Here is an 18,235-nt window from a genome sequence, read left to right as displayed (position 1 = left end):
TTCTTTCTTTAAATTAACTGAACTAAAGTGTCCATTGCTTTGAAGTTAAATAGGATATATACTGTACAAATAAAGAGATTGCATCTTGAGACTCACAGAACTCTTAAGTGTGAGATATTTATGACAATTATTTATGGGAAGGTAAAACAATGGACTTCAAAACACTTTCTCTAAAAAACAAAAGTTTTCCAATTATTGCTATTGAGTGTTTCAGTTAATTGCTGTATGGGCTAAGCTTTAAACTCTTACAATGCAATTATCTCTAAGAAGAAATTCAAGCAAAATGAAAGTGGTCCAACTGAAGTGTGTAATAGCAACTGGGGAGCAGAAAGAAGCAGAGAAGGAACATTCTAGAAGAAACATTAGCCGCTGGAGCCTTCTTCATTCCCAGTTCCAAGTTCCCCCTTTGGGAATTTTCTCCTAGGTGCCAGTTTCTTACCTGTGCTGGTTAAAGGAAGTGTTTGAAGGTATAAAAGACATTAAATGTAATGATGACAAGCAACATTATTTCATGAAGTATTACTGCATCTTAGGCATTATAAACATTTAATGAGCTATATAACTCTGTAACTGGATAATTCTTTAACACTGGCACCCTTTTGTACCAGTATGTCCCTTGTTATTTTCCCAGAAGGCACTCATAAGAGAAAAGAATTGAAAGAATTATTGTCTAAATGACATTAATATTCAATCATCATTAGAAGGAATAATAGCTCTACCCAAACAGTGTGACATTAGATATTTCAAAGGTTCTTGCAAATGCAGTATGAATATCAAACTCTCAAAAATTTAGAGTCCTAATAATCACTACATATCTTGCCAATTGAAGAAGACAAAAATAAGACTAGAACCCCACCCTGCCTTGGTAGGTCAGTGCCCACTGCTGAGTGTATTATAATTATGTACACTAAATGAGCTACAGCTTGAGCTAATAATACCATACTGAGTACTAGAAAGCTGTAATTATACAACAACATAATGTGCACTTGGCAAGATTTTTCAGTATTGGAGTATCTACTGTCAAACAGCATCTGGCAGAGTTAAAAGTCGAACTTGGGGTTAGAGTAATTGGTCTAGACTGAACTAATTCAAGGCACTGTGGCTCAAGCAGAATAAGTCATCTGTCTATTAAATAGACAAATGTGATAATAATAACCATAACTAGAAATAGTTTAAGTCACGTCAGTTACTCTAAGACACAAGGCATTTCTAGGATTGACTACTCACTACAGGCCTGTGTAACACACTGCATGCCAAAGATCATTTTGTAATTGACATTGGGAAATGATGTGTATGTATCTATCTGTGTATCTACATCCAATGAATTAACAACACCACTGAGAGCTCTGTTCTCTTTACTGATGTCTTAATATTAATATTCTACTATTTTTTAAGAGTGTTGCCACTAAAGCTCATGTTTTCCTGATAGAATAACGTAGGATCACCTTTTGTTACAAATGTTGACCTCTGCTAAGCCATTGTATTTTGTATTGTGACCAGCCTACTTTAAGAACACTACTATTACAAATTTGTCTTTCTCTCTGTTCCATACAATGAACACAGAGAATTCTGTTGTCTTCAATAGGGTTAATCCTAGTGCTCCAGGCATATGGCTTAATTCTACATATCTTATGAAAGGCTATATGTAGAAATCTATTTGGCAGTGTTTAAAGCATGAATGTCAAAAAAGTATGGGTTGTCAAAATTTACCCAGTGGCATGCTGATATTCTGGTAGGAATTGTCTAAATGGTTTCTTGTATTTCTTTGTTGTGAAGAAAATTTATTTCCAAAGAATTTTCTCATTTTCTAAACTTTTTCTAGATTTGGGTATCCTGAGTTACAGGATCACATCTTAATCTTAGGTATTTAGAAGGTGGAGACATGGAGGATTGTAGTTTGAGGTCAGCCCAGACAAAAAGTTAGTAAGACCCAATCTCAACCAATAAGCCTGCTTTGGTGGGTCACATATGGAATGCCAGATACTGGGAAACATAGGTAGAAGAGTAAGACTTGAGGCTGGTCCCCAGCCCAAACATGAGAGCCTATCCGTAAAATAACTAAGCCAAAAAAGGGAAGGCCTTAGTTTAAGTGGTACAGACAACCTTGCAATGAGAGGCCCTGAGTTCAAACTCCAGTTCTGACAGAAATAAATAAACACAAAATTTAAAATAATTTTCAAAATGTTTGTGTGCAATGGAATTTTATGCTTCTATCAGAAAGAATGATGCTGCCCCATTCGTAAGGAAATGGAAAGGCTTGAAAAAAATCATACTAAGTGAAGTGAGCCAGACCCAAAGAACATAGACTCTATGGTTTCTTTCATTGGTAATAATTAGTATATGTCTAGGATAGTCCTAGCAGAAAATCACAATAGCTCAATAGCTATGCACATATGATCAGATAAAATGATGCTAAGTGAAATGAACTCAAAGATATGGAAACAAGTGGTTTATCATTGTTGTTATTTTTAACATACTATGTGAAATGATTTCTTTTTTCTTTTGCTTATCTGTGGCTTAGCCCCTGTTGTCACTGTTTTGATTTTTGTACCCTGGGTATTGTATATTTGTTTGTCTGAATTAGGGAAGGGAAGGGGAACATCAAAATGGAGAGACAAAGGGTAAAAGGCAAACCAATGCAACAGCAATACTTTCAAGACAATAAATTGTAAACTAACTGTACAACTCAGGGGCAGGGGAAATTGAGGAGGAAGGAAGGTGGGAGAAAAATGAGGGAGGTGGTAACAAGTTTGACAAGAAATGTACTCACTACCTTATATATGTAATCGTAATCCATCTGTACATAACCTTGAAAATAAAAAGAAAAGAGAAAAAGTGTGTGTGTATGTGTGTGTGTGTGTGTGTGTGTGTGTGTGTGTGTGTGTGGTCAGTAATTGGGCTTGACTTCAGGATCTGTGTGCTATTCCCTACCCTTTTCACTCAAGGCTGACACTTTACCATTTGAGCCATGGCTCTGCTTCTGTTTCTTTGGTTATCTGAAGATAAGAGTCTCATGGACTTTCCTGCCCAGGCTGGCAATAAATTGCAGTACTCAGAATTCAGCCTTCTGAGTAGCTAGGATTACAGGCATGAGCCACATGTACTCAGTCTAAAAACAATTTCTCTAGATTTCTTATCAATCGTGAGAAGTTTTCAGCCTCTACAATTACGTGTTTATACAGAAAAATTTTCCAAATCATTATTATTTTTTAGATGACCTACTTTTTTCTCTATTGGAAATGTATTAAATATATTCCTTTCCTAATAAGATTTCAAAAAAAGACAATAATCTTTTCCCAGTTTATCTGAAAGGGCATAATTTGATTTTGTATTTATATTTCAGTTCAGGAAATGTGTGTACTTGATGTGCATCTGGCAAAACTCCTATTAAGTGACAAATTTGGATCATGGAGGCAGCAATAATCACTTCGACTTATTTACATTTTATTAAATCACCATTTAGAAAACCACTGGAGATTTTTTTCCCTCTCTAATGCATATACTTAATTTTTTTCTTATTGTGAATACTGGTGAGAGTGTTCAAAGTTTAAGTACAGCTATTAAAAAAAGAAAAAAAAAGCTAAGCAGTACTGGTTACTGTTCTGTTTATGGAGAGAAAGCCCAGCAAATGGTTCTACCCTTTTGTAACAACACATTCCTAAAAATTTATAATTCCAGCCAAAAAAATCCCCACAAATCAGCAAATGAATAAAGAAGCAGAAGGTAAGGGGTAATTGTAGGTATTTCTTTGGTAGAATTGAATATATTGATGATTGAAATGCAAAGCAGAAACTGTGACATTAAATTACTCTAAATGACTATTATACTATTTTCCACCAGGATTCAGTATGCTGTTGCTGTTATATATTGGGCTCTGGATTAAGGTTTCTCCTTATCTGTTTCAGAGAAAGCACATAATTCATTTTTTCTTTTCTTTTTTCTTTTTTGCCAGTCCTGGGGCTTGAACTCAGGGCCTGAGCACTGTCACTGGATTCTTTTTGCTCAAGGCTAGCACTCTACCACTTGAACCACAACTCCCTTTCATGGCTTTTTCTATATACATGGGGCTGAGGATTGAACCCAGGGCTTTATGTATACGAGGCAAGCACTCTACCACTAGGCCATATTCCCAGCCAATAATTCATTTTTTCACTTACTCTCTTTCTCTTTTCTTCTTCCCTCCCTCCCTTCTTCCTTTCTTCTTTTACTTTTTGCAGATAAGATAATCACCACTGCATCAACTGAAAGCAATCAGAGAATTAAGCAAGAATGCCAGCTATAAGAACCACTAACCCAAATCAATGATGTTCCTCCACATCAGCGATAACCAACTAGAAGTCTGCCAGGTTCTCTGATGTCATTCACAATAGCAATCAACTTCACAAGCAATCAGAAAATGGCATAGAAGTTAAGCTCCCAAGAAAAGAGATCATGGAACCAAAAGGCCAGGGTATTAAAGGGATAATGAATACACTGATTTCTTCAGAAATCTACAAGACGGACCTAAGGTCTGTGGATAATTGCAGCCAGAAAGGGTTATCTAATGGCTCAAACTTCACAGATGAGTGTTTCAGGTAGAGAATATTATGTAGAAAGAGATTTGAGAAACTTCTTGCAAGGGCATTTTAATTTTTCTCATATCTTTCAGGCAGATGGCATTTGTTATGGACTACGTTTTTAAGGATGTTGTCTTCCATCTTTGGAAGACAAAAATGACAAAGGGTATGTTTTGTTTTGCTGTCCGTTTTACTAAAAACATCTTCCTTTAGGTTCAAAAGTAGGTAGGGTTTAACAGCCATTTGAGAAGATTTGTGTTTTCCAAGTTCAGGGTTCCTCTGCAGGGATGCATCGTATGTATGTAAGGTTTCACCTGACCTTTATTTGCATCCCAGTAGAAATTGGATTTCAGGGCACTGGCACAGGAAATATGATTCATACCCTGGCCACTGCTATTGCCATGAAAAACAAACTGTCCTTTGTCTCTGACTTTGGAGCCTCGTCTTATGGCAATATCCATGCAATTGTGACAAGCAGAGTGAGTAAAAAAAAATCTTAGTTCCTTTGCAGTTGTTAACACAGAATCCTAGGCACCTCCAAATCTAGGGGTATGAGTGGGAGGATAAGAGGAATTTTACAAGATGTGTGGAATCAACTCTGCTGACTTAGACAGACAGCCGTGTGATGAGTATCTGCACAAATTTCCTACTATTTTGAAATAGGATTATCCTGGCCTGTCAGGGCTTAACAAGTCTGCTGCAGTCCTGTTGAATGGCATTGTGGCCAGAATATAAGGACCTCCAAATGGAACTACACAACTCCTGGAGAGGGACTTGGTAGGGGAGCAGAAGTCACATAATTGGAGATAACAAAAGTCTCGCTGGGATATTGTAACAAATGGAATAGAAGTTATTGTAGTGTAGGAGGTAGAAGAGGAAGGCATGAAGAGAGCAAAATAAAATGAGAGAAGGAGGTAACTGTGAAAGAAACTAAAATTTTGTTTCTCAGAATGTAGGTGTAGCACAAGTGGAAGAGCACTTTGCCTAGCCAGCACAAGATCCTGGGTTCAATTCCCAGGGAAGAAAAAATAAAAAAGATTTGTCAGTGCTCAGCATGTGATCTTTGTGTTTCACAGTTAAGTGTGTTGAAGCTGAGGGAGATAGCTCTACTTTGATTGACCTAAGAAGAACAGGAAATAGAAAATATGGTGTCAGCCCCCATGGAATTGGGCCAGTGTCTATCTAAAGAGCAGACAAATGTACTGTGGAAGGAATGAATGCTGAAGCAGAGGTTCTTCCTTTCTTTCACAATTAGGAGTAAACAAAAAGACTTAACATATTAGAACTTTCATATTTTATACCAGGGAGCCTGCCACCTACTAACTTAATGTGGTTATATATTGTCTGGTGTTAAACTTGTTCTGTAAGTCCATACCAAGAGCAGCTACAAAGTACAATAAGGAGGGAAAAAAATAACATGGACTAGTTCCAGGGAATAATCTTGCTGATAGTTTCCTTCCTTCCTTCCTTCCTTCCTTCCTTCCTTCCTTCCTTCCTTCCTTCCTTCCTTCCTTCCTTCCTTCCTTTCTTTTTTCTTTCTTTCTTTCTTTCTTTCTTTCTTTCTTTCTTTCTTTCTTCCTCTCTTTGTCTCTTTCTCTCTTTCTTCTTCCCTCCCTCCTTCCCTCCCTCCCTCCCTCCCTCCCTCCCTTCCTCCCTTCCTCCCTTCCTTCCTTCCTTCCTTCCTCTCTCTCTCTCTCTCTCTCTCTCTCTCTCTCTCTCTCTCTCTCTCTCTCTCTCTCTCTCTCTCTCTCTCTTGCTTTCTTTGCCAGTACTAGGGCTGGGACTCAGGGCCTAAGCAATGTCCCTGGTTTCTTTTTGCTCAAGGCTAGCACTCTACCTCTTGAGTCACAGCGCCCAGCTTTTTGTGTTTATGTTGTGCTAAGGAATCGAACTCAGGGCTTTGTGCATGCTAGACAAGCACTCTACTCCTAAGCCATATTCCCAGCCCTCAGTTTTTTGATATTTGGATTTTTTTGTTTTGTTTTTGCTTAAGGCTAGCACTCTAGCCAAAGCTCTACTTACAGCTCTTTAGTGGTTAATTGGAGGTCAAAGTCTTAAAGACTTTGTTGCTTGGGCTGGTTTCGAGCCTTGATTCTCACATTTTAGCTTCCTGCCGCTCCCTTTTCTTAATCTTCCCTCTCCTCTTTGTTGTTTCAATCCCAGTCAAATGTGTGTGTACATGTGTGCGTGCATTCTCATGCATGCGTGTGTGTGCATGCAAGTGTGTGTATGTGTGTGTGTAAAATTCCTGTCAGACAAGACAGGAAAAAAAGAAAGCACACAGAAAAATCTGCTTCCTCAGGTGAGCTGGCAAAGGCAAAATAGAGATTTTAAAAGCCTTCTGTTTCATCCCTTTCCTGTTGATGGGCCCTTTGGTAGTCAGCACTGACTTCAGCAGCTCTCCTCTGAGATGATTACAAAGCTGCTGGTATCTGGAGCCTGACATCCCTGCTGCTAGCTAAGAGTTATGAGGAGGTTAGAGTAAATCTACCTTAGATGAACACGTTACATTAACCATATGGATTAATGACTTTCCACAGTGGCATTATTCATGCTGGCAAATAAAAATGACTTTACTTGCTTAGAAGATTTTAGAAGTGACTTATCCAGAGAGTGTTGCTGGAACTCCCAAAAGTGATCCATTAGCAATGCAGCAAATGGCAACAGATGTGGGCAATAAATTTTGAACAGTGACTATGTAATCAGCTGTGAGCTTTTAGAGCCCAGCATCTGCTAGTGTTTAACCACTTGCACTTCTGCCTTGCACTCTTTCCAAGGAATGATTCCATGGTTCATTCAGCTGATCAGGGCAACAAGGACACTTAGCTGATAGGAAGTAAATAATGATTGAAATCATTGTGTTATTCCTGGTGAGGAAGAAAAGCACCATGTTAATTAATTCAGCATTTAGAGCTGAATACATAATGCCCCTTCATAGCAACAAAGCACAATAAAAGCAATTTTACCTGCTCTGAAAGCTTTGCTACTTTCCTCCTCTGAGGATTATAAAGGATTGTACTGGAAGCTTTAGCAGATGAGGGAAGCTGAATCCTTTAAATAGGGAGAAGAGATAATGGTTCCCGAATTTCATCAACGATCTATATTCCCCAAATAGAATTAGAGCTGCTTCCTATAGAGAATAATGTTTACTCAATGGAAATTTTATTACCTGAGTATTGAATTCGGTGACACCAAGGGCATTCTGTTGTCAAAAAGGTCCTCTTGCTTAACTTCAGTTTCTCTCCTTTCACAAACTTAAATGCAATTAAACAATGCTTGTGTCTACTCTGATTTTTTAATAGGTTTGATATCTCTTTTTTTGTTGTTTTTAAAGTGCAAGTCGAGGCCATGTCCTTTGGGATGTTAACAAACATTTTCCATTTTTTAAGCTACTAAGCAGACTTAATAAGGATTCATCATGAAGAAGAAGACGGTTTGCACAGAGATTGGGGAGTGGGTTAGGGGCCTAGGCACACTAGAGAAGATTCATCCCTTGGAATGTTTTTAATATTCCCCTTGACCTTGGCACTGCTTCATTATTCACTGCAGTCTCAACAATTTTCTTCATAGTCATTTTTTTAAACTAATGAAAATAATCATTTTTAGAACTAAAATCAAGAGACACTTTTTCAATGTCTACCTCATTTTCTGATCCCCTTGGCCCTCTTCCCACCTCTCTAGTCAGACAAACAACCACCATCATCTGTCTTTCATCTGAGCATTGGTATAGTGACTAGGTAGCTGGTAAGATTCACTCCAATTTCAGCTTTGTTTTGATAAAATAATTTCTCCCTGGGGATACCTATTTTACACTATTGAGAGGATAAGGAAAGACTACCCAAGTAGAGATTAATATTTCATGTACATTCTGTTGATAAAATTACACTGCAATTCACCAAGACAATTGTGGGCTGGGAATATTGCCTAGTGGCAAGAGTGCTTGCCTCATATACATGAAGCCCTGAGTTCGATTCCTCAGCACCACATATATAGAAAATGGCCAGAAGTGGTGCTGTGGCTCAAGTGGCAGAGTGCTAGCCCTCAGCAAAAAGAAGCCAGGGATAGTGCTCAGGCCCTGAGTTCAAGGCCCAGGACTGGCAAAAAAAAAAAAAGAAAGAAAGAAAGAAAGAAAGAAAGAAAGAAAGAAAGAAAGAAAGAAAGAAAGAAAGAAAGAAAGAAAGAAAGAAAGAAAGAAAGGAAGAAAGAAAGAAAGAAAGAAAGAAAAGAAAACCAAGACACTTGCATTTGTTTTCAACTAATATTCTGTTTTTGGTTTGAGACCAGGACTCAAATTCACTATTTGATGCTTATTTTTGTTCATTGGATGGCGCTGTACCACCTGAGCCAGGCCTCTAACCCAATAACAAACAAACTTAGTGTTCCTTAAATTGCATGGGACTTGTAGACTTTGGGTCTTGATCAGTCATGTCTGCAATCTACTTCTTTTATTCCCCTCCTTGTTTTTGTTGTTGACCTGCATGAGCAGATATTTTCTCTTACTGGGTCTTTATTATGCCTGTTTCCAAGGTTTTCAAAATTCCCTTCAGAGAACAAAATCCAGTTATTAATTCCACCATAGGCTTTTTTTTGATCCTGTGAAGCTTGTTGCATTCTTTCTCTCTTTTCTGTGTTTCTCTTGTTCCTTCCTCCCACCTATTCAACAGATATTTCCTGGATATGAAATATCAACCCATTTCTAGGGATATGGAAAACTTTAGTGAACATAAAACAACAAATGCCATGCCATGCTTCAGCCATAGTGGAGTGGGTCAATAAACAGACAGCATTATCAAGGAACTACACGGCATATTGTCAATGCATGAGTGCTAGAGGAACATTCATGCATGGAATATATCACATTGCTCCAATCACATTAGGGCAATGGCAGAGGAAGCTTCTGGTGGGTAAAAAACATATTTGAGTCTGATTTTTTTTAGTGGATCCTCTGGTGGTAATGGTATGTGGATGATCAGTAGCATCTGCATTGGCAAAGGAGCATGTATAATCTCTCCTGTGTCGTTTCCATGAGCCCAGTGGTTGGTTTTATGGATGAAGGGTTTTAATTTTGAGCTTCAGGTAAAAGGCTTATTTTTATGTGCATTTTCTGATGCACATTTAGGTCTGATAGAAGCCTTTGTGACACTTTGCACAAATGGCCTATCAATTCTGTCTTTTTTGATGGGCTACAAAGTGGCAGAGATATCTAAGGGTCTTCGAGTATTCCTCACATTTGTGTGGTGTTGTGGTTCTATGGAATCTTTATTGGACTCTTTTCAATGTTTTTGTTTCTGCTTCTTTTTCTGTCCTTTGGTGCCTATTCCTCCCTATACTCCATTCTGTGGGAACTAACTGTTCCTGCTACTGCTGCTTGTCTCTGCTCTGTCAACTCCTCTCCTAGGTCCTCAACTGCCCTTGTTAACTTTCTTGTAGCTAGTTGGGATGTCTTATTAGTCATTTCAGATTAGGTAGGCTGTATGTTGCTTTCACATGAAATCTTGTGCCTTTTTTTTTTTTTTTACCAGAAACAATGAGCCCAAGGTGTGCTCCCTGAAACCTGCTGAGAGAAAATAGCCTCTTGTCTCTACAGTTTGCTTCTCACAGTATAATTTTCAAAAAGAAAATAAGTCTTATAGATAGAATGGGCTTACGTGAATTTCCAAACTGGGCTTCATGTAGCATTCCATGGCAACATTTAATTTGTTTATTTAATCTCACTGTGTGCTGTTGTCTTAAATGCCTGAAGCCTCTAAGGTGACATATGAAAAGAAAGCTTTATTTTTATAAGATCTTGGAAATCTATATGGTATGAAAGCCTATTCAGCTACACTTAGCAGAGCCAGACATATAGTGAGAACTCAACACACACTGATTTCCATGAGTGAAATGTGCTCAAAGACAATTAATGGTGATGTCCAGACACATTAAACCACTTTTCTCTCAGGCAATAAGAGAGGCAAAGGGAGAGGCTGACTGTCATAGGACATGTTGTCTCTCTGTTCTCTGCAGTGAATTCTCTGTGAGTGCTCTCAGCTGGGGTAGGCAGGGAGAAGGGATGGTCTTGGAAAGAGAGGGAGAGTAAAATGGTCTCCCTTCTGGTATTTAGTTGCTGGAACTTATGAGCCAAAAATGCATACACACAGAGGTGAGGTCTGGTTCCAGAGATGTGTCGATGAGTATCCTTGTGCCACAGTCTGGTTCCAGAATAGGCCAGTTGCATGGCATCTGTCAGTGGTTGGAGTTTTACTATTAGGGGGTGGATTATTAGACCATGCAAACCTAAGACGCTCCATATGAGCCCTCCTCAAATAGTTTGGCAGCAGTGTAGTAGCTGCGTGGGTGTGGGAAGATGTATGCCTCTATGTTTGGACATACTCTTTGCCCTTCCTTGTTTATGACCACTGGGGGAAGATCATGTAGTTATTATACTCTCCAGGCACATACTCAACCTTGATATTGGGCCTGTGCTCCATAATCTTCAAGTGTTGGTCCAGGATGTGAGTCATCACATTTTAGAATGAAATTCTGTACCTGGGACATTTCCTCATTCTTCCTCATGCCTACCTAACTTCCTATATTAACCTGTGAGGTGCTGAGATATTAGACAATGGGATTTGCATAGCCACAAATGAAACAATAAAGCAAGGAGTTGCTGTGATCTTCTGGGGTTTTTGTTGTTGTTGTTGTTGTTGTTTTTCAGCATAACACAGCAATTAAGAATTTGCTATTTGGAGCCAGACAATACAAGACCAAATTCCAAAGCCTATATTAGAATTTGGAGCCAAAATGTTTAGATTAAATCCTGGCCTTGTTACTTATAAATGCTGTGAGTAGAGGGCAAGTTCCTTAACCTCTCTGTACTTCTATTTGCCCATCTGTGTGGGCTAATCCATGGCTATCTCATCTGCTTATTTATGAGGATTGAATGAAATACTAAATGTAAGACTTTTAGGTGATGTAGGACATGAGGCTTCCCATGAAAAGAAAGGGACCGAGGTGCCATTTGTCACTGGAGAATGAATGTGTGACCCTTAGTTTTCCAGCTTCCACAAAAACCACAAGTTCTTGAGATTGAGGCATTAAAAAAATCTAGCTAGAGTGAATCACAAAAAGGAGTCTCACAAGATGAAAAACAAGTATTTCTTTTAGTGTAACAGGTAAAGTAGGGAGAAATAGAAAAACAGAACCACTTCTGGTTCCCCATATAAGAAATAGGAATTCAAGATTCAAAATGCTGGTTTCTATTTGTAGCTTTTATTCTTTTTGAGCTAGGGAAATACAGAAAGTCTAGCAACTCCTAGCAAAAAAAATAGGGTAGGGCTACCCTAAACAAAGGTAGCCTTCAGATCTTACTTCTGCCAAAATTCTCTTCAGTTCTTTTCAGCTTCTTCCCATCAGAGACAGATTTAGATTGTCTGGGTTATATATCCTAATCCTGAAATTTAACATTAAAGGGGAGATATGATGTGTGAGGAGTTTATCTGCATTTTCAGTTTACTTCCTGATTTTAACTTCTTTTTTTAAAATTTAATTTATTTATTAATTGAACCCAATTTTTTTGACAAGGTGTTGTGCAAAAAAGGGTACAGCTACATAGTAGGGCAGTGTGTACATTTCTTGTGATATCTTACACCCTGTTTTTGATTTTAACTTCTGAATTTGGCCCTTTTGGTATTTGTTAAAATTACTACCATTTCCATGTTTTCTTGTCTATCCATCCTGCCTCAATTTGGAAAAGTTTCTTTTCCCCCCAGATGCTTGGAGTGCTTTACAGTTTTGCTCATCATTCTTAAAATTTTATTCTATAATTAGCTTATGTATGGTATGAGCCAATTACATTTTTAAACTTTTAATTATTGTCTGAGTTTTGCTTATTGAATATCACATCCTATACTCACTTTACAATATCATCCTTGTCATAAGTCAAGCATGACAAGGCTTAAAGGCTTCCCCAAGAAAATCACTGAAAACCACATACATGGTCACATACAAAGGCAAAGGAATTTAATGTCAGTAATATGACAGGCTACCTTGTGAGCAGAGAGAAACAGCTCTGTGAGGATAAAAGCATGACTTTTGTAAGGGCGGAATCTGCCGCTCAGGCTGGCTTTGATCCTCACATCTTGGCCTTCTGTAGAGCTAGGATTATAGGCGTGAGCCACCTGCACCCAGCTGCTATGATTTGAATATCTGTGTTTCCCTAAGCTCTTACATTGAAACCGAATCCTCAGCATTAAGAGATTCAGCCTCCTTGGAGATGATTGCCATGAAGGTAGATCCCTTCTGAAGTGAATTAATTCCCTATCAGAGGGGCCAAGAGAACTTATTTGTCCTGTCTTCTATGTAAGGACACATGGAAGGTATCACTTATAAGGGGCACTTTGATCTTGGGGATTTTGGCCTGCAGACTTATGAGCAACGAATTTCTATTGTTTATAAATTACTCTAAGATATTTTGTTATAGAATCCCAAATGAACTAAGAGTGCCAATGCTACAGTCATACACAACACACACGAATAAATAATATCAGCAATCTGTATACAAAGGCTACATGGTGGGCCCATTTGCTTTTATCTCATTAAGTGATTATGAGTCACTCAGAGGGAAGCAATATGACTAATTTTATACTTTAGATAAACTCGGGTAGAACATGGTGAGTGGGTCAGGACAAACAATACTAAAAGCAGGAAAAGAAGGTGAGATAACAGGGTATGGTAATGCTCACCTTTGATCGCAGGACCTGTGAGGCTGAGATAGGGAGGTTATGCATTTGAAGCCAACCTGGGTTACAAAGTGAGAACTTACCTTAAGGGGAGAAGGGTGGCACTGATGGTTCGTTTCTACAGTCATAGCTACTTAGGAGGCTGAAAGAAAAGGACTATGCTTTGAGGCTAGCCCAGGAAGAAAAGTTCACAAGATGTCTGCTCAACCAGTAGCTGAGTACAGTGGTGCAATGTCCCTATAACAGCTTTATGGGAGGTTAAGATTGAGAGGATCATAGATCCAGGCCAACCCAGGCAAAAGAAAACATGAGATTCCATCTCAATGGAAAAGGATCACTCTGGTAGCACATGACTGTCATCTCGGCTATTATAGCAAATACTAAAACAGGCAAATAGGTAGGTTACAGTCCAGGTGTGAATCCAGGCAGGAAGCAAGACCCAATCTCAAAATCAACCAGCATAAAAGGGCTGGAATTATGGATCTACAGTAGAGAGCCTGCTTAGCAAGCACAAGGCTCTAAGTTAATTTTTTTAAAGAAGAAAAAACAAAAGAAAAAAAGGTAAATTACTGCAGTTTGTTCTTCACCTATTAAAAAATGTTGAGTACCTACCATAAGCCAGGCGCTGTGAATATGAACTTATATTCTAGTTCATTAAAATGAAATACACGACAGGTGAACATGTAAGTTAATTTGAGATAACTGTAGGTTCTGTAAGGAAATGGCACAGCGTTGATGGGCACAGGGCAATGGTGGTGATGAGTGAGGACTTACACAAAGTGGCTGAAGAGAGGAGCTGAATGACAAGGAATCCAGGCAGAAGGACAGAAAACCAGGTAAAAAGAATAGCAAGAATAGCCTGTTTTGTGTTTTCAAGGGTCATAAAGTCGACTTGGTGCCCAGTACCAGGTAAGTGATAGGAGCGTATTTGTTGAATTTGGGGAAGTAAGCAGGGTCCAGATCTACCTGCTCCATTATAGGCTAAGGTAAGGAGTTTGAATGTTAATCAAAATACTATGGAAAATACTGGAAAGTATGCAGCAGGGGTAGGGAAGAGGGCAGAGAACATAATATGACCAGTTTTGAAAAGTTCATTTAGGTGCCTGCATTTTGATGAACAGATGCCCATTTAAACAAGAGTATAAGCCACAAAATTGGGCACAATTTCAATAAGGCTCAAGCTTGGGCAGAGGAGAGACTATCTGTGATGACTTATCTCCTCATTCTAGACTGGGAATTCTTCCCCAGCTCATTCATCTCTGAATTCTCAATGCGATCCCTACCTAGTACACAAAGGAGATGAAGTGCTCATTCCATACTGCCTACGTTCACACATGGCTAGTAGAGGGTTCTGTTTTTAGGTGCTGTCAAAGAAACTTAGGTTAAAGAACGTTGTTGAGGTATATGGACGCAGGCACAGTGCAGGCCACTAAAATTTTGTGGCATTCTGTAGCCACAAATCATGCTTGCATTATGATGTGGTAGTTACAGTAATAGCATCTATTTGTTTTATTGGTGCCTTTTGCTGTGGAAGAGTTTGGGTAATTCTGTGTATACAATCCAATATCAATCTGTCACCACTACTAGAAAGTAATTACAAAGAAATAGGTACTGTGCTTGTTTTGTCTGTAACATTATCATTGTATAAAACAAGATAATATGTGAAAGGAATTTTTATGTTAATAAGTATCAAGTTTAGAAATGATAATGTTGATAATTACCATTGCAATATTCTATTTATATAACTTCTCATCTCATTACAAAAAACTTTCCAGGAAGCAACTATTCCTCTAGAGAAGGAGGCATATAGAATGCTAGATTAAGAATATGGCTTTGGAGCCACATTCCAGAGTTTTGAGTTCCAAGATGCCATTCACTAATGCATACTCTTGGTTAAGGAATTCTTCTCTTTCCTTCTTTTGTTTCTTTTCTTCTTTCTTTCTGTCCCCTCCCCCACACTCTTTTCTTGTTGTTGGTGATGGTGGTCGTGGGGCTTGAACTCGGGACCTGGGCACTATCCCTGAGCTTTTTTTGCCCAAGATTAGCACTCTGCCACTTTGAACCATAGTTTCACTGTGAGACAAGTCTCACAGACTTTCTTGCCAGGGCTGGCTTCAAACCATGATCCTCAGATCTCAGCCTCCTGAGTAGCGAGGATTACAAGCAGGAGTCACCAGTGCCTATCTCTTTTCCTTCTTTCTTGTGGTACTCAGGATTAAACTAAAGGCTTTGCATTTGCTGGGCAGGTGCTCTAACCACTTGAACCCTAGTCCCAATGCTTTTTGCTCTCAAGTTTCAAATATGTTCTCCATTTTTGCTCGAGCTAGCCTGGATCCAAATCCTATTTACTCTCCCATATAGCTGGGATGATAGGCATGTGTCACCACCCCTACCAGGCTGGCCCCAAAACATGATCCTCTAGATCTCCCCCTCCCCATTTGTAGAGTTACAAGCATGAGCTTACCTGCTGAGCATGGGTAAGAAATTTTCTCAGAAAATAACACCTGTGCTCAGACTTCTTATGAAACACTATCATTTCTTTAGGTTTCTCAGTATCTAACATTTTTCTATTATGGAATCTCCCATTCCTGAGTATTGAATGGGATAATGATCCTATTTCCCCTGCATGTGTTGAGTGCTCAGTATTTCTTTTCCTGAGCTTATTTGCTCAGGAAAACATGCAACTTTGACCTTCACCATTCTATTGTACTCAGAAGCAGTTAATAACATGGGCCTGAAACAATGAAGAGCTTTTTTTTAAGGCAGCTGTGACAGTGGCTACAGAGGTGGCTATCAGTTGAGTTTCTGGTGCAGAAAGTGACATCAGTGTATGTAACACTTGTTGTGTTGATCGTAATTCTTGATACAGAAAGACATCAGGACATAATGTACCATCTGGTTGGTTTTTGTTGTTGTTGTTTTGTAACAATGACAAGAGCTTCCTCATCAGCCCAGGTCTGCAGGATTACTCCTGGGAATGCAGCTTAAAGCCTGTTTCTCCAGATTTCTCTGGCAATTCTAAGAGCAACTGATATCCTTTGTTTAAAGTCTTTGTCAGCTAGAATCAGCTTTGGTTGTTGGCTACCAAGAACTGTAGTTGAATCTACACCTGTACTCTCATCACAGGGACCAACACAGGAACTCTTAGTGGCAATTATAATAACATGTTCCTAGCCTGATTTTTTTTTTTTTTTGTGATGGGGCTTGAACTCTGGGCCTGGGCTCTATCCCTGAGCTCTTCAACTCAAGGCTAGTGCTCTACCACTTTGAGCCACAGTGCCACATCTGGTTTTCCAGTTGTTAATTGGAGATAAGAGCCTCACAGAGGGGCTGGGGATATGGCCTATTGGCAAGAGTGCTTGCCTCGTATACATGAAGCCCTGGGTTCAATTCCCCAGCACCACGTATACAGAAAATGGCCAGAAGTGGTACTGTGGCTCAAGTGGCACAGTGCTAGCCTTGAGCAAAAAGAAGCCAGGGACAGTGCTCAGGCCCTGAGTCCAAGGCCCAGGATTGGCAAAACAAAACAAAACAAAGAGCCTCACAGACTTTTCTTGCCTGATCTAGCTTTGAACCTTGATTCTCAGATATCAGCCTCCCGAGTAGCTAGGATTAAAGGCATGAGCCGCTGGTGCCTGACCCTAACTTAAATTTGTAGACTACAGCCATTCGTTCATATCCAAGGAAGACTAGTTTCAGAACTCACGTGGATGCAAAATCCATGAATGTTCATAGCTCTTAGATAAGATAGAATTATGTTTGTTTACAATCTACACCCAAACTTATATACTCCCACATACTTCACATCATCACTTGACTACTTATAATACTTAATACAGTGTAAATGCTAAATAACTAATTACCAACAAGAAAATGTTCATATGTGTTTAATATAGATGCAGTCATCCAAGGTCTGATCACATATGCATGCCAGCTATAATGCAACAAAAGAAAGGAATTAAGGAAAGAATGGGTGGGGAAAGGAAAGAGAGAGAGAGAGAGAGAGAGAGAGAGAGAGAGAGAGAGAGAGAGAGAGAGAAAGGAGGGCAAGCAGAATAAGGAAATGACTGTAGGAGAGGGCTGTATGTTATGCTATTTTAAACCGAATGATCAGGGAATGAGTCCCTCAAGAGGTGACATTTCAATTGCAACCTGAATAAAGTGAGGGATGAATATAATAAGCAGGGGAACATAACATGAAAAACTTTGAGGCAGAAATCATTTGGGGAGGGGTTGAGAAATAAAAAGTAGGCCAATGTGGTCGATGTCCTCTAACACAGCTCCCAGTGATGTTTGGATGCTGGTATTTATATCCTTGCGAAATTCCCTCTGCTTGAGTATGGACTGGATTTGATAACTAGCTTCTAATGAACAGAATGTGGTAGAGATGATGAAATGTCACTGTAAATATTAATTGCAAAGAGACAGGGGCTTCTGTCTTAGACACACACTTCTATGTGTGTGAGCACGCATGCACACATGCATGCATCATTTTCTAGCTGCCAAGAAAAGCAATTAACGTGACAGGTCTGAGGCTGCTTTTCTTGGAAAGGTCAGCTTATAAGATTGTCCCTTGGCTGGCATTTGGGAACTTGACTGGTAAATATTCTCTATGTGAATATAAAACTTCCCTTAATGTAAGGGAAGTTCGCTATGTCTAGACTGTTGTACAAACATTAGGACTTCTGCTGAATATCTGCTTTTGTGCTTGAAAGTCTGGAATCTTTGCAAGTGTTAAGCAGAGGGCTCCTGTGTAACCAGCTCCCAATAGAACCTTTGGGTGCTGAATTTAATTGCCTCCTCTCTCTCTCTCTTTCTCTCAATTTCTCTTCTCTTCTTCTTCTTCTTCTTCCTCTCTTCTCTCTCCTCTTCTCCCTCCTCGTCCTCGTCCTCGTCCTTGTCCTCGTCCTCGTCCTCGTCCTCCTCCTCCTCCTCCTCCTCCCTCTTCCCCCCCCCCCC

Source organism: Perognathus longimembris, chromosome 1 (genome assembly GCF_023159225.1).
Source record: "Perognathus longimembris pacificus isolate PPM17 chromosome 1, ASM2315922v1, whole genome shotgun sequence".
NCBI classification, from domain to species: domain Eukaryota; kingdom Metazoa; phylum Chordata; class Mammalia; order Rodentia; family Heteromyidae; genus Perognathus; species Perognathus longimembris.
The sequence above is the reverse complement of the archived record's forward strand: the minus strand, read 5'-3'. Positions refer to the sequence as shown.